This window comes from Protomyctophum parallelum, assembly GCF_964188405.1.
Source record: "Protomyctophum parallelum genome assembly, chromosome: 2".
Lineage (NCBI taxonomy): Eukaryota > Metazoa > Chordata > Actinopteri > Myctophiformes > Myctophidae > Protomyctophum > Protomyctophum parallelum.
This window is the reverse complement of record NC_139699.1, coordinates 710001-727500: the sequence shown is the minus strand read 5'-3', so window position 1 is coordinate 727500 and position 17500 is coordinate 710001.

Genomic DNA, 17500 nt, shown 5'->3' with positions numbered 1-17500 from the left:
GTTGCACTCCCTCTGGTGTTGTGGGTGTGGACTTCGTTTACATTAAGGAAGTATTTAGACAGGTACATGGGTATCTTGGTGGTGTATCGAATCTTGTGGACCAGACCCATTGCAAGATGCTGTACTCTGTCGGCGACCTTAAGCCATCCCAGCCTGTCAAAGTGGGCAGGGGTGAGGTGGGTTCGGGGGGTGAGGCCAAGTAGGAGCCTGACCATTTGACAGCATCCACCTCGTGTTTGATGTGGTCGCTCAAATAGAGGAGGCATGTGTCAGTGGAGTGGGATGTTCTGAAACCAGATTGGAACTCGTACATTAATTTGTTAGTGGCAAGATACTTTTCATGTTCATAGACAATTTTTTCCATCACTTTCGAGATGGAGCTTAGAATAGAAATAGGGCGGTAGTTGCCGGGTTCTAATTTACTCCCTTTTTTGTACAGGGGGGTTACTTTGGCCAGTTTAAAATCTTGGGGGACCTGTCCCTGTTTGATGGAGAGGTTTATTATGTGGGTGATGACTGGAGATATGGAAATGGAGTCTCTGAGAAATTTGGAGGGAATATTGTCATGGCCAGTGGCCTTGTAGGGTTGGAGGGCACTCAGTTTTTTAAGTATACCTCCTCAGTTGTTACCATTGCCATTTTAAAATCATCTTTACAAACACCTGGTTTTTGTAGAAGGCTTTGATGTGCTCTACACCAAAACGCCCAGAGTGGGAGGGCATTGTGTTAACCAGCATTGTTGCAATGTTTGTAAAGAAGATGTTTAAGTGGTTGGCTACATCAAGCTTGTCAGTGATGAGGGTGTTATTCGATTTGATGTTTATGTTAGTAAACCTGGTTTTTAGTTTCTGACCACAGTTGGTTGTTTAGTAGCTTCCAGAGCTCCCGAGGATTGTTTTTGTTTTCCTCAGCTTTATCATTGATAAAGTTACTTTTGGCTGATTTGGTCATGGCAGTTACACTGTTTCTTAGCTTGTTACATTGGGTTTTTAGGATGACCAGTTTGGGTGACATTTCTTCATTTTGTTTTATGTGTATAGAACAAGTTTGCCTGCCCAAAAGAGGCAGTATGCATGACCTGTTACTCAAACAACGTGAAGCATATTGGACCACGCTATTTACTAAATACGTCAAATATATAAGTTCTTTAATTCAGAACTTCTTGCCTCGTTGAGTGAATTTGGTTTGTGTATATATATATATATATATATATATTGTATTTTTCCACTCTGTCTGTACGTTGACTATGTTGATTTCCTAATATATTTGTACAACCATTAGTCTTTACATCTTTTCTCGTATAATGTAAAAGTTATTTGGGGTCCTTGTGCCTTTAAATGATGTCAGCAAATTGAGGATCATCACAAGCTGTACCTCTTCCTCTAATTAGACTCTGTCTGTGATTGGTTGATTCTTTTTAAAACGTTTGTATATAAGTAACTCTGTTAAAATGATGTGTTATGCCTGAGGAAGGTCTATTGTGATTGGTTGATTCTTTTTAAAACGTTTGTATATAAGTAACTCTGTTAAAATGATGTGTTATGCCTGAGGAAGGTCTATTGTGATTGGTTGATTCTTTTTAAAACGTTTGTATATAAGTAACTCTGTTAAAATGATGTGTTATGCCTGAGGAAGGTCTATTGTGATTGGTTGATTATTTTTAAAACGTTTGTATATAAGTAACTCTGTTAAAATGATGTGTTATGCCTGAGGAATGTCCGGAGGGACCCAAACGTTGCTTCATTAAATAATACTCTTGTGCCGAGCAGATACACAGTGTGCGGGTGTACCTTATTGCTTTCAAGGACCCCAAGTTTGACATGCATTACGGACCCCCATTGAATGGAATTTCTATCTCTGGGACCCCCAACTTATATTGTGAAATCGATGTTAATTTAACTCTGACAGTGTACAAATGGAACCATGTCCCGTTAGTGGGTCCATTTGGTTCCATGTGTACACTATCAGAGTTACAGATGGGTGGGGGGGCTTTTATTTTGTATTTAATTTGAATTATGAAGTGAATCTCACTCCAATTCAAGTGAGATTTGAGTTTAGTTATTGTATATCTAGTTGTATTATGGTTAAAACATTGAGAGCTTCTGCTCCGTCTGCACTGCAAACAAGCCCTGCTGTGTTGTGAGGTAGCTGCATGTGGAAAGCCTGATCCAGTCTACAGCCCGCCATGGACAGTGACTATCCGAGGGGGGCCCTGAAATACAAAGGAACGTGATTAATATCTCATTTACTGGTATGTAGGCACTAGGCCTACACCACGCACGCGCGCGCACACACACACACACACACACACTGCATTTAAGGCCCTCATTTATCAACTGTGCGTACGCCAACATTTTCGGCATTTACCATTTCCGGCAAAACTTGAAATTGAACTTGACAAACTTGTCTGGTCGGGAGCTGTCGCACACTTTGTCCTCGGCTGTTTTTCTGTCGTACACAAGCGGAGCAGCATTGTCTGAACTGCTGACACGCTGTCACAGGCATCTAAACATATGTTTTCACACATAAAATGTTAATATAAAATGGTATGTGTATATACATGTAAAACTTTCCAACTTTACAAGTAATTAAAATTGCGCAATTAAAAACAATATAACATATTTACAATGTATTAGTTCGTGCTGGCCTTGTTATGCGATCGCACTTGTGAGATGATTTGGGAGCGCATGCGGTGATGCGGCATCACTGTGATATTATAAAAAAAGGCATAAATGGACTGCACGCCATTATTTCCAAGTGACAGTGACAGGCATACAGCTTGCCTATTTGCAATTGTAGCAGGCTATAGGTGTAAGGGGCTTAATCATTCACCATTTAAATAAGTGCTTTGACAGTTCAGATGAAAGCGAGATCATTTTTGGGGGTCGGGAGGACGGGACCGCGGCGTGCGTCGCCAACACATACCAGCACACATGCAAGCGGCAAGCCTTCATCCATATGTTTATGATTCGTTCATCAATGATCAAATCACTACATAAACGTTGATTATGACTGCCTTGACGACATGATAGCCTATCTCTCATGCAGGCATCACTGAGTCACCCACAGGACTTATCACAGCAGTGCGCAGTCTCAAGCCTTCGCCGTGCACTGCGCACGAATGGGTATAAAATTAATATAGGCCAGCCTACAACGTATTCCATTCATGGCGATGCGATGTCGATGTGTCATGTAGGTGCATGCGTGCGTGGACATGACAGCAAGGCAAGCGAGGTGAGAGGGAAACAGACAGGGTAGGCCTACAACTTTATTTAATTCATGCAGGTGTTCGTTCTTTATTTATTAACAACACACCAGTTAGTTGGGCTTGCAAGTTGCCTGTGCGTCTGTGTGTGTGTATGAGAGAGGGGGGTGAGGCGGGCAGCAAGGCACGGGAGAAACTCATTTTTTCCCTGTAACCATGGTTTCCAGGTCGTATAGCAGTTGTTTATGTCGCAAAAACGAGGGCGAGGCTTGATTTCATAGGGTGTTCCAGATATATTTCAGCCGTCACATTTATTAACGTCAGAACGAAATTAAGGAAGGATCAGCTGTTTGCGATCACTTTATAAATGCCGGGGCGACGTGGGTGTACTACGAAACCCACACTCGAATTTGGGGCAGATTTTACACTCAATTGATAAATGAGGGCCTTAGTGTCTTGCTCAAGGACACAGAATGGGAGACCTTCCATTTCCCAGGTGGCCTACTCTACCGAGCTCCTGAGCCACTGCCGCCCAAAAACATGAATATTCTAAAATGATGATTTGATCATTTTGTATAGCCTATACATAATGTCCTGTCATTTTATCATATATCATGCAACACAACAAGCAGAGTTGTCGAAATATTAATACATTTACAGTTTCATATAGATTGATATTTGATATTTCCGCCTGGCCAACTTGTATAATTCCTGCATACGTTACTGGCGTGTCACTACAATGTTTTCATAGCATGTTAGTAACAGCACGTCCCTAGCAGGACTTTTACATTCTTGTTTTGTTCATATAGTTTTAACCCATTTTGGGCGGGAACCCCTTTTGGTGTTTTAAGCATTATGTTGTACTTTAGCTATTGAAAAATAGAGCTTGTAGGTCTGCTATTTTTGAAAAATCATGAAAATGTGGCCCAAATGTTTGAATATATTCTTTCAGAGTGAACGTTTTTAACTCAAATCTTTGTCCCTGGAACAACATATTTTCAGATGGGGGTCGGCGGCCAATTACATATATTTTTGGGGGTCCTTGACATAAAAAGCAAAGCTTTTGCACACCTACAGGCGACAGGTGCGTAGGAGAGGGTACGATGCCCGATAATCAAAAAGGAACAAACACTGTCTTCAAATGCAGTGAACCAACTTTAATAGGGAAACCGCAACGTTTCGGCCTATGCGGCCTTCATCAGGCTATCTTTGAGAACCACTGATATAGAAACATGGGTTTTTCAGAAAACTGTCAGGATTTAGAAGGCATTTGTAGAATCGATCTCAGGTCTAAATGGGTAAATAAGCAGACTTATTTCAAGATGCTCCACTGTTTGTGTTCATATAGTCTCCATAGTAAAGTGTCACTATACCTGCACTAACCGTGCAGCCAAACCAGCCAAACCCAGATGAGCATGAAGAGACCACACGCTGCTCGAGCTGTGAAGATCAGAAGACAAGATAAGTGCTTCACGCCTTCCATTAGACTGGTAGAGCACACACACACACACACACACACACACACACACACACACACACACACACACACACACACACACACACGCACATGCACGCACACGCGCACGCGCACACACACACACACACACACACACACACACACACACACACACACACACACACACACACACGCACACACACACACACACACACACACACCACAGAGGCAGTAACTGTCGATCAGCACTCTCTGTGCGGTTTATTTTAGGGGTTTTTTCTTCAGGTTTAAAGTAAAAAAATTTTCTAAACAGGTTTGTGATGAGACAGCAACAGAGCACATTTCTGACCGAATACTTTTAGTATTAGTATCGGTGTGGTGTGTTGTGTTCCACATGCAGTGAGCTTGCATGTGTGTGTGCGCGCACGTGTGTATGTTCAGCACAGTTCTGGTCTCACTCCATGTCTCGGCTCAGTAAAGAGCGAAAACAGCTAACTCCACCACCTCTCCCCCTCTCATGCACATCATTTAGAATATATAAAGTCACACAACCAACATCGATGAGGCAGTATTGCTTTGTTTTCAAAATATAAGGTTTTCTTAATTTCCTGAAAAATGACCATTTTGGAGTTAGGTGGTTTCTTCCCGACAGCAGAGATATGCTACACAACCACAATGTTGCACACAGACATACAACAAATCCCCATGAAAAGCAACACTAAAGGCACATTCAAAGTGTCAGAAGCCCTCAAGCCCCAGTCCAAATGCACTCATTCAGGGACGCTGCTGACCATGTGGTTGCCCTGCTGCGCATGCTATGTTTGTGCTGAGGCCAAATTGGCATTTGATGCGTGGCACAGCTGAGCACCATAACACACTACTTACCCAACAGGTCCCAACAGGGTTCAAGAGAACTTTGCCAGTGGTCAGACTTTTCAGAGTGCATGTGAGAACGGAGAGAAGAGAGCAGTATAGAGCCCTGCACTGCATGCACGCTCACTCTCGCTGTCTCAGTGTGATACACACGCCACATACTGTACACTGCTTGGTACTTTTTGTAGTTAGTGTGGTTGCCTATGGCGACCATACTATTGTTCCCCTACTTTGGAATACTTTGATTCGCTACTCCTCCCACAGTTTTTGCCGCACGCACTCGAGCCATATATCAAATCGACGGCTGCATCGGGAATGGTGTGCTTGCATTGCATCGCTAAGAGATCCGTTGTATAGTTTAATTGATATTAATTAATTAGTTCTCCATAGACGTATAATAGGAAGATCGAAGAGTAATTAAGGCTCCAATTTAAGTATTCTTTCCCTTGGAGACGGTAAGGGCCATATTTACAAGACTTAGGAGGGAGGTTCATAATAATCTCTCTCTCGGTCATCCTCAGACGAGCCCTCCATCGTCGTTTCCAGTCATCCCGGTTCTCCATACATCTGGCCAGTTCGTTGGTACTTTGCGCTCCTGCATCACTCTTGAGTACATCCACGTATGTTAGCATGGGGCGTCCTCGTGATCGATGCCCGTGTGTTGGTTCCCAGAGCACCAGTTTGCTGGCTGGCAGTTCTTGATGCCTTTGGCAGTGTCCTGCTAGTCTCATTCTCCTGGCTGGCTGCTATTTTCTGGCTCACCCTTGGTAATCCCTCATACAGAGTCATGTTAGTGACATGTACAGTCTTGCTGATGTTAAGTACTGCACGCAGCATTCTGGTGTAGCACCCGTCAAGGGACTTCTGCAGGGTTGGCTTCAGGGTCCAGCATTCACTGCCGTATAGGAGACCAGACTCCACTGAGTCCACAAGCTGAGTTTGATTTGTCGGGGGGGATTGGAGTTCCATACACTGGTCATGCCATTCAGGGCCCTCCATGCAAGTGCCTTCCTCACTTTCAGATCTTGCTCGGTTGAGTTGACCCATGAGCCCAGGTACTTGAAGTCCTCGACTTCCTTCAGCACAGTGCCTCCTGTTGTTGTGAGAGGTGGATGTTCCGGTGAGATGTTATAGGTGATAACCTCAGTTTTCTAATTTTGAAAATGAATTGAAAAGGAATTACATCACTCAGCCTCATGGTGGCGCTATAACAGCCCACTTCACGTTTTTCCCTATAACTCTTGAACCGTAAGTCATAAAATCAAAATGTCCTTTTCCATGGATTCCTTGGATCATGACGGATCTCCCCACATAGACCCCATTTCTGTCTAGAATGAAATTGCACCAAATTTGCATTTTCTTCAAAACACACTTTTTGCTCCACCTCCAACAGATTTTGTCCAAATCTCACACAAATTGGTACAAAACTCTGGCGCTATCCGATTACTTGAACACTGGCAGAATTTTGACAGTCCATACCGTTCGGCCGTAATCGGCTTCCGAAGTGAGTAGGAGGGGCCTATTTTACAAAGAATGCCACAAATAATGAACGGAACGTTCAATCCACACAGAATTTCAATCACATATCGAGAGTGGTTCAATCAATGTAGCGCCAAAAGCAATTCCATTTTCACCCATGGGGGCGCCACAAATGCCAAAAATGTCACAGTTTGTTGAAAAAACTATATTTTGGGGGGCTCAATCCCCACCAAAATACTTACACATGATCTCAGGGGTGATGTGACCATTTAATTGACTCGTAAAAATTAGTGGGAGGGGCCAGGCACTCTCTGACACTGAGGGAAAAGGACAGGGGGATAGACACTGAGTAGAGAGCTTATACAGAAGAGAGAGGGTAGACTACTAGACTGTATCGCCATTGTGTTTGTGATATATGGACACAGAGTCTGTACTAAAGATAGAATAGCAAATGTCTTGCCTATAATGACAAACCCGAGGCTATGTTCATTGGAGATTGACAGTAATGTTAGTATTAGTAAATAACTAAAAAGTAGTTTTGGAAAAATGGAAACTTGTCAACTGCAGGATGTGGTGAGAGACGCCATTTCTCATAGATCTGCTGTGTTTTCCTGTAAGTGAAGATGTTATCTTCTGATCTAGAATGAGTGTGTTGGCCTAAAAATAAAAATAGGGGGTTGTTGACTGCAGGTGTGTACTGCGTAGGACAAAAGTGCATTTAGGGAATCTTTGAAAAGCAGAAAAGCACACTGTCTTCCGACAGTGTGCTTTTCTGCTTTTCAAAGATTGCTCTTTACTCCGTCCTGATGAAGGTCTGACGACCGAAACGTCGTTTAATAAGGAGCAACAATGTGTCAAAAGTGGACCATCTATCCATAAATGCTTCAAATTAGACACACGCGTTCCTCCACTCCACCACAGGGAGTGCAGTGCCTTGAGTCGGTCTGACCCACAGTTTTCCAGAACCGCCACTAAAGGCTAGCTCTGCCCAGGCTCTGGACAGGGCCGCCGCCTATGCAGGCTCTGGACAGGGCCCAAATTAGCCAAGTGATTACACCTGATCACCCCTGCATGGATCTTCACTTTTTTCTTATCAGAGTTCTATTAAAAGTTGAGAATGGTTTAACATTTTCAGAAATGTATAATGCGTGTATATGCTTTTTTTATCATCTGTCCAATCAGGTGTGTCTCTCTGTGCCGTGCTGTCAGCGGAAGCAGCCACACTCACACTGTACCACCACCAGGCCAGCCTCCCTCCACCTCCACTGGGCTCACAAAAACACTATCAACCTGAATTACCTCAAATTCACAATCCAGTCAGGTGAAAAGTTAAATGGTATAGCCTACCTTTTTCCTATATATCAATGCATTGCTGTATTGAAATTGAGATTAGTTTTGTTCTAATTTCACAGCTTGTGCTTGTATTGATGATTGCTTACTTTTAAATGGCTGTACAAAAGTATAAATGTACAACAAGTAAAACATGAGGTCAAAGTGGTTAGACTGGTTGTGATGCCATGTTAATAAATGTTACTGTGGACCCCCTGGAAGCCCCTTCAAGGACCACTGGCGCGTGCACGCACGCACGCACAGTGGGGTTTGACTGCATGGGATCTTTTTTTAAAGACTGTAAGCACATCCTGTGGTTTAAACCGTTCAGGTAAACACTTTTTGAAAACAAGTTTTTGATGAGACATGAGCAATAGTGTTAGTGGTGTGTGTGCGTGCATGCGTACGTGCCTGCCTGCCTGCCTGCCTCTATAGAAGTGTGAGGCTGCATCTGATCAGCTCACAAACACTCACAAACATAGAAAACAGCAGAGACCCAGCATGACAGCAAACACACTGATCACATATATACATGCAACATGTTTGCCTGTAGGCCTATAGTCACAGGCCTGTTACATTCGGTTTCTTGGGAACCGGGACTTGTTGCTGCCTTGAGACGTGCGGGGACCCAGCATGAGCCCAGAGACAGTGCTAGTTCAGCTGCACAGTCCTTGAGCACTTATCCCTGGATTCCGTCTGGAGTCTGGACCCGCCGCTTTCCTGGAGTTGATGTTGCGTAGGCGTAGACATGAGTGCTCAGGACTAAGGTGGAGCCATCAGAGGGGAGAGGGGGGTCTTATATGCCAGCTTGGCAGATCTGATACCATTTCTAAGGGCTGACCTCGCCATGCTGTATGCATTGGTGTCCCCAGATCTATGTGCCGCATTCCTGGCTCTTACTAATTGTAGTTTTGGTGTCATTCAGGTGTTTTTGGTTTGGAAAAACACGGATCTGCTTCCAGTGTGTGTGAAACAATATCCACACAAAATGTATATAATCCAGCACTGAGTCTGTGAAATAATTCACGTCAGCGCTGCCGGGCCACTACAAATATCCCAGTCTGTGGTGCTGAAGCAGTCCTGGAGCCCTGCAGGGATAGCGTCCTCAGGCCACGTCCTGACTAGCCTGACTTTGGGCCTACTAGATCAGATTTTTGGTGTGTACCATTGATTGATTGATTGATTGAAATATGTATTAACAGTTTGCAGAATTACAGTACATTTCAAGCACAAACTCAGTACAAAGACTTTTAACTGAGTGGACGACCCAATTAAGCATTACACTTGTTTACAACAGGGTCCACCATGTTCAATTCATCAAAACATTTAGAGACGTACACAGACACTTCTATATAGTTACAGAACAGGAATTCATCATAAAGGAAGCAAAAAGGGAAAATAAAAATATACAGTGAGGGGGAAAAAGGGGGGGGGAGATTCAGATTTTACGGGGGCCACTTTCGAAATGCAGCCGTCCGTAGGTGTTAAGACTGAGTTGTGTTCTGAACTCAAATGCAACCACTCAAGAGGCAGGAATTAGACAGTTAAGAACTTTATTGTCCAAATAAAGCAGGATAATGACAATGTATAGATATACAGTATATATCCATATAAATACATAAATACTCTTGCAGATCCAAAAATCCAACCCCCCACCCCCTCCCAAGTTTCCGTGCCTACACAATGCAACTGTATGTGATATGATGTCTCCATCCCTCCCCCCCCCCCCTCTCTACTGTATGTGATATGATGTCTCCATCCCCCCCCCCTCCATCTCTGTCAATACCCCTCACCCATTCTATGCTTCCCCCCCCCCACCCCCCATCCTTCTTTTTCTTACTTTTCTTTGATGTTATGAGAAGTATCTGTTTTGGCGCTGAGTAACACTGGCTGCCTGTTGCTACTGTTGTAACAAATCAATTTCCCCTCAGGGATTAATAAAGTATTTTCCATTCCATTCCACTCTATAGTATAATTAGGTAGATATGTATCTATATGAGAATATATATAATATAACGCTATACTTAGGGGAATTCCAAGGGGGTAGTCGAAGACGAGCTTGTAGATCGGCAGCCAAACAAACAGTCCAGAACAAAGGGGTGGCCTTTGAGGGCGGTTTTGAAGGAGTCAAGGGATTCACATGTCTTAATGACTTTTGGTAGGGCGTTCCACATTTTGGTGGCATAGGAGCGAAAATAATTGAGTCCCTTGTTTGTGCCGAATCTGGGTTGTACATGGTTTGTTGCACTCCCTCTGGTGTTGTGGGTGTGGACCAAGGTTGCAGGAGGAGCGAAACATGATCAGAGAGACCTAGATGGGGGTACACCTGGGCTCATGGGCTATGTTGGTATAAACCTGATCAAGTATATTGCTCCCTCTGGCAGCACATTTCACATTACGATGGAAAGAGTGTCTTTAAGTCAGCTTGATTGAAATCCCCCGCCGCTATATGATGGGTGTGGATTGACATATTTAATTTGTCGACTATAAATCTGATTAATTAAAAAAAACATTCACACATATTCACACGCACGCACACACACACACACACACACACACACACACCAGCCAGGCTGTCTGACACTGAGGGAAGAGGACAGAGGGATAGACACTGATAGAGGTGTTTTACAGAAGAGAGAGGGTAGACTGGACTGTATCATTGCCATTGTGTTTGTAAATGGTAAATGGTGCATTTATATAGCGCCTTTATCCAAGGCGCTTTACAGAGATTGTGCATTACATTCACCCATATGATATATGGACCCACAGTCTGAAAGATTGAATAACAAATGTCTTGACATTATATTCATTGGAGATTGACAGTAATGTTAGTATTAGTAAATAACTAAAAAGTAGTTTTGGAGAAAAGCATTCAAATGGAAACTTGTCAACCGCAGGATGTGGTTAGAGACGTCATTTCTCATAGATCTGCTGTGTAGCATTTGGGTTTTCCTGAAAGTGAAGATGTTATCTTCTGATCTAGAATGAGTCTATTGGCTTAAAAATAAAATGAAGATCCTATAGATAAAGGCCAATGCACACCTCATAAGGTTGGTGACAGTTGGTGACAAAAATGTTGCTCTTTACTCCGTCCTGATGAAGGTCTAACGACCGAAACCCGGCCTTGAGTCGGTCTTACCCACAGTTGACCAGAACCGCCACAAAGACTCCACATTTGGGCAGAAAAGGGACGCAGACATAATGGGTGGGGCATCCATTTTCAACTTGCATCGTTCCAAGTAGGCCAGTGCCCAACGGGCACCGCTGTAGTGTCTATAAAGACTGACTGGCGTCCATTCATTTGTTTAAGCAGTGCAGGTTTAGTCAGTGTACTGAGGTTCTTTCATGTCTCTTTGGTGTCATGTAGTCTGTGACACAAACGTCTGTCACACAAGCACACTACCACCACCAGGCCAGCCTTCAACCTGAATGACCTAATATTCACCATCCAGTTGTCTTAAAGGCATTCATTAATATATCTCAATTAATAAGTGAGCTCTGTTCCAGCTGCAGCAGTGTGAGGCCCAGTCAGGTGAAAAGTAAAAATCACCAAATAATTCATAATTGGTATAACTTTTTTCTATATCAATGCATTGCTGAATTGAAATAGAATTAGTTTGTTCTTGTTTCAAAGCCTGTGGTTGTATAGAGCTTGATGATTGGTTACTTTTAAATGGCTGTACAAAAGTATAGAAGTCACACCCGTGTGAAGTGAGGGGCGCTCTCACCATCGTGCATCATCATGACGTAAAATAGACTATTATAGTCCTGTGTGACTACCATAGGTCTCATTTCACTATTATAGTCCTGTGTGACTACCAGAGGCCTCATTTCACTATTATAGTCCTGTGTGACTACCATTATAGTCCTGTGTGACTACCAGAGGCCTCATTTCACTATTATAGTCCTGTGTGACTACCAGAGGCCTCATTTCACTATTATAGTCCTGTGTGACTACCAGAGGCCTCATTTCACTATTATAGTCCTGTGTGACTACCAGAGGCCTCATTTCACTATTATAGTCCTGTGTGGCTACCAGAGGCCTCATTTCACTATTATAGTCCTGTGTGACTACCAGAGGCCTCATTTCACTACTATAGTCATGTGTGACTACCAGAGGCCTCATTTCACTATTATAGTCCTGTGTGGCTACCAGAGGCCTCATTTCACTATTATAGTCCTGTGTGACTACCAGAGGCCTCATTTCACTATTATAGTCCTGTGTGACTACCAGAGGCCTCATTTCACTATTATAGTCCTGTGTGACTACCAGAGGCCTCATTTCACTATTATAGTCCTGTGTGACTACCAGAGGCCTCATTTCACTATTATAGTCCTGTGTGACTACCAGAGGCCTCATTTCACTATTATAGTCCTGTGTGACTACCAGAGGCCTCATTTCACTATTATAGTCCTGTGTGACTACCAGAGGCCTCATTTCACTATTATAGTCCTGTCTGTGTGACTACCAGAGGCCTCATTTCACTATTATAGTCCTGTGTGACTACCAGAGGCCTCATTTCACTATTATAAAATAGTCTATATTTAAGATTATACCACCTTCTCCATCATTATTCATATGGGGAATCACATCTCGCATTGTGCATATTATATCTTCTACATCTCTGTATGCCTGTGTAGAAGATATAATGCTACCCAATTCCTTTTTTATCCTATTTGCCAGAATCTTATAGCAATAAAGTCATTGTTCAAGAGACTGATTGGTCTGTAGTTCTCTACTTTCAGTTTTCTACCCTTATTCTTATACAAAATTGTGATTACACCAGTCGACATGGATTGTGACACCAGCTGCATCCTCCATATGCCTGTAAAGCCTAGGTGCCACCGTGCCAGCACCTCTGAAAAGGTTTTATAAAAGTCCCCTGTTAGCCAGTCTGACCCTGGGCTCTTGTTAGGCTTAATAATATAGCCTCTCTAAGCTGCATCAATCAATATATCATCATCACATACAGTAGCTATTTCTCAGATTCACTTATTTTCACCTTGTTCAAAGCATTCTCAACACACTCATTGTCAACGTCACTTTTCCTGAAGTGAATAAGTCCCTATAAAATGACTCTACCGTTTCTAGAATACATTTACTTTTCACCATTTTTATTTTATTTTACAATTCATGAATATATTTATCTTTTGCTTAGTTCAAGCACTATAGGAAGAAGGAAGTACATGTTTCACCCTCTACAGCATATTGTGCCCTACTCCTCACAATTGCATGCATAGGCTACACTTGTTTTTCTCATATTCATCTAACTCAGGCTTTATTTTCAAATATGTTTTAACATTGTAATTCATATTATTACCAGCATTTTCAATTTCCCTTGATAGCTTTTCCCTCAGTTCATTTTCCTCCTGTTTCTTTCTGAAATGACTTTGTTTTGCATATAGGCCTATACCTTTTTCAGGGTCTCCCACCATTCACTATAGCAAGTTCCCAAACTTGTTCATGCCAAGGAAAGGACCCCCAAATTGACACTTGACACACAGCCCACGGACCCCCAATATGAAAAATATGCCAGGGACTAGCAGTGATTCTCAACCTGTTTAATTTCAAGGACCAGAGACACTCTTGTGCATGCTGACTTTCATTCTCCCAGGGTCACTCAAATACAGACCCTCCTGAGTCCCTTGCCCAAGGGAAACTATCCCTCTGGCAATTGTGCTCAGTGCAGCAATACATTTAAGGCTGCTTTTTTCACTCATCCCCATACAGGCAAGAAGTTCACTTGTATTTCCACACATGTGGTCTATATGATCCGTTGCCCATGTGGATTGGCCTATGTGGGCAAAACCACTAGACAGCTCAAGCAACGAATTAGTGAACATACGAGCTTCATTCGGAGAAACGACCGTGATTACCCTATTGCTGTCCATTTTAATGACTCTAAAGTCTAAACATTGATTGAAATGTATTGATTGAAATATTTATTAACAGTTTGCAGAATTACAGTACATTTCAAGCACAAACTCAATACAAAGACTGTTAACTGTGAGTGGACGACCCAATTAAGCATTACACTTGTTTACAACAGGGTCCACCTTGTTCAATTCATCAAAACATTTAGAGACGTACAAATAGACACTTCTATGTAGCTAAAGAACAGAACAGGAATTCATCATAAAGGAAGCAAAAAGGGAAAATAAACGTATACAGTAAGGGGGAAAAAGGGGGGGGGGAGCGGTGGGGGGGATTCAGATTTTACGGGGGCCAGTTTCGAATTGCAGCCGTCCGTAGGTGCCCTTTGAGAGCGGTTTTGACGGAGTCAAGGGATTCACATGTCTTAATGACTGTTGGTAGGGCGTTCCACATTTTGGTGGCATAGTCCCTTGTTTGTGCCGAATCTGGGTTGTACATGGTTTGTTGCACTCCCTCTGGTGTTGTGGGTGTGGACTTCGTTTACATTAAGGAAGTATTTAGACAGGTACATGGGTATCTTGGTGGTGTATCGAATCTTGTGGACCAGACCCATTGCAAGATGCTGTACTCTGTCGTCGACCTTAAGCCATCCCAGCCTGTCAAAGTGGGCAGGGGTGAGGTGGGTTCGGGGGGTGAGGCCAAGTAGGAGCCTGACCAGTTTGTTTTGGGAGGTCTGGAGCCTTGTTTTAAGGGCCTTTGACGTGCTGTGGTAACAAGAGGTGCATGCATAGTCAAAGAAACCTTGGTCTTCAAGGTGTTTTTGTTGACCAGTGAGGAGATCCTGTAAAGGAATCTTGTTCTTTTATTGACTTTTTTGATTACGTTGGTGGCCATTTCATCACCGGAAAGATTGGCCTCCAGGATGGAACCTAGGTAGGTAATTTCATCTTTTCGTGTGATAATATTGTCACCCACTCTAACCAAGAAGCCATTTGCCTTGCTGAGATTACTATTTGATCCGAAGAGAATGGATTCAGTTTTTCCCAGGTGTAAGGATAGTTTGTTATCAGCGAGCCAGGTGCAGATTCTACCGAGTTCAGAGCTGAGGGTCTTTTCAACCTGCAGTTTGTTCCTGTCCGAGTCCAGCAGTGCTGAGTCATCTGCGAACAGGAACAAGTTGCAGTCACAAGCTGATGTCATGTCGTTTACATATATTAGGAACAGTAAAGGCCCTAGTATGCTTCCTTGTGGAACGCCACAGCTCACTGGGAGGGGGGGGGGGGACAGTGTTCCGTTTACCTCCACCATCTGTTCTCTCCCCTCCAGGTAGGATTGCATCCAGCTCACTGATGTGCTATCAAAACCAATAGCTTTAAGCTTGTTAACCAGTATGGAGTGGTTCACAGTGTCAAAAGCCTTTTGGAGGTCCAGCATGACCATGCCGCTGTATTTGCCAGCATCCACCTCGTGTTTGATGTGGTCGCTCAAATAGAGGAGGCATGTGTCAGTGGAGTGGGATGTTCTGAAACCAGATTGGAACTCGTACATTAATTGTGGCAAGATACTTTTCAACCTGTTCATAGACAATTTCTTTCCATCACTTTCGAGATGGAGCTTAGAATAGAAATAGGGCGGTAGTTGCCGGGTTCTAATTTACTCCCTTTTTTGTACAGGGGGGTTACTTTGGCCAGTTTAAAATCTTGAGGGACCTGTCCCTGTTTGATGGAGAGGTTTACTATGTGGGTGATGACTGGAGCAATGGAAATGGCTGAGTCTCTGAGACATTTGGAGGGAATATTGTCATGGCCAGTGGCCTTGTGGGGTTGGAGGGCACTCAGTTTTTTAAGTACCTCCTCAGTTGTTACCATTGCCATTTTAAAATCATCTTTACAAACACCTGGTTTTTGTAGAAGGCTTTGATGTGCTCTACACCAAAACGCCCAGAGTGGGAGGGCATTTTGTTAACCAGCATTGTTGCAATGTTTGTAAAGAAAATGTTTAAGTGGTTGGCTACATCAAGCTTGTCAGTGATGAGGGTGTTATTCGATTTGATGTTTATGTTAGTAAACCTGGTTTTTAGTTTCTGACCACAGCCTAGTTGGTTGTTTAGTAGCCTAGCTTCCAGAGCTCCCGAGGATTGTTTTTGTTTTCCTCGGCTTTATCATTGATAAAGTTACTTTTGGCTGATTTGGTCATGGAAGTTACACTGTTTCTTAGCTTGTTACATTGGGTTTTTAGGATGACCAGTTTGGGTGACATTTCTTCTTTTCGTTTTATGGGTATAGAACAAGTTCGCCTGCCCAAAAGAGGCAGTATGCATGACCTGTTATTCAAACAACGTGAAGCATATTGGACCACCCCCCAACGCTATTTACTAATACATCAAATATATAATTTAATTCAGAACTTCTTGCCTCGTTGAGTGAATTTGGTTTGTGTATGTATATATATATATTGTATTTTTCCACTCTGTCTGTACGTCATGAGAGCAGGACCTAGTGACTTTTGTCTCTTATTGTTGACTATGTTGATTTCCTAATGTATTTGTACAACCATTAGTCTTTACATCTTTTCTCGTATAATGTAAAAGTTATTTAGGGTCCTTGTGCCTTTAAATGATGTCAGAAAATTGAGGATCATCACAAGCTGTACGTACCTCTTCCTCTAATTAGACTCTGTCTATTGTGATTGGTCTATTGTGATGGTTGATTATTTTTAAAACGTTTGTATATAAGTAACTCTGTTAAAATGATGTGTTATGCCTGAGAAAGGTAACACATTTGTGTAGCAAGCTTCTTGGATCTGGCAGCGTCAGGTTATGAGAAAGGTCCGGAGGGACCGAAACGTTGCTTCATTAAATAATACTCTTGTGCCGAGCAGATACACAGTGTGCGGGTGTACCTTATTGCTTTCAAGGACCCCAAGTTTGACATGCATTACGGACCCCCATTTAATGGAATTTCTATCTCTGGGACCCCCAATTTATATTGTGAAATCGATGTTAATTTAACTCTGACAGTGTACAAATGGAACCATGTCCCGTTAGTGGGTCCATTTGGTTCCATGTGTACACTATCAGAGTTACAGATGGGTGGGGGGGCTTTTATTTTGTATTTAATTTGAATTATGAAGTGAATCTCACTCCAATTCAAGTGAGATTTGAGTTTAGTTATTGTATATCTAGTTGTATTATGGTTAAAACATTGAGAGCTTCTGCTCTGTCTGCACTGCAAACAAGACCTGCTGTGTTGTGAGGTAGCTGCATGTGGAAAGCCTGATCCAG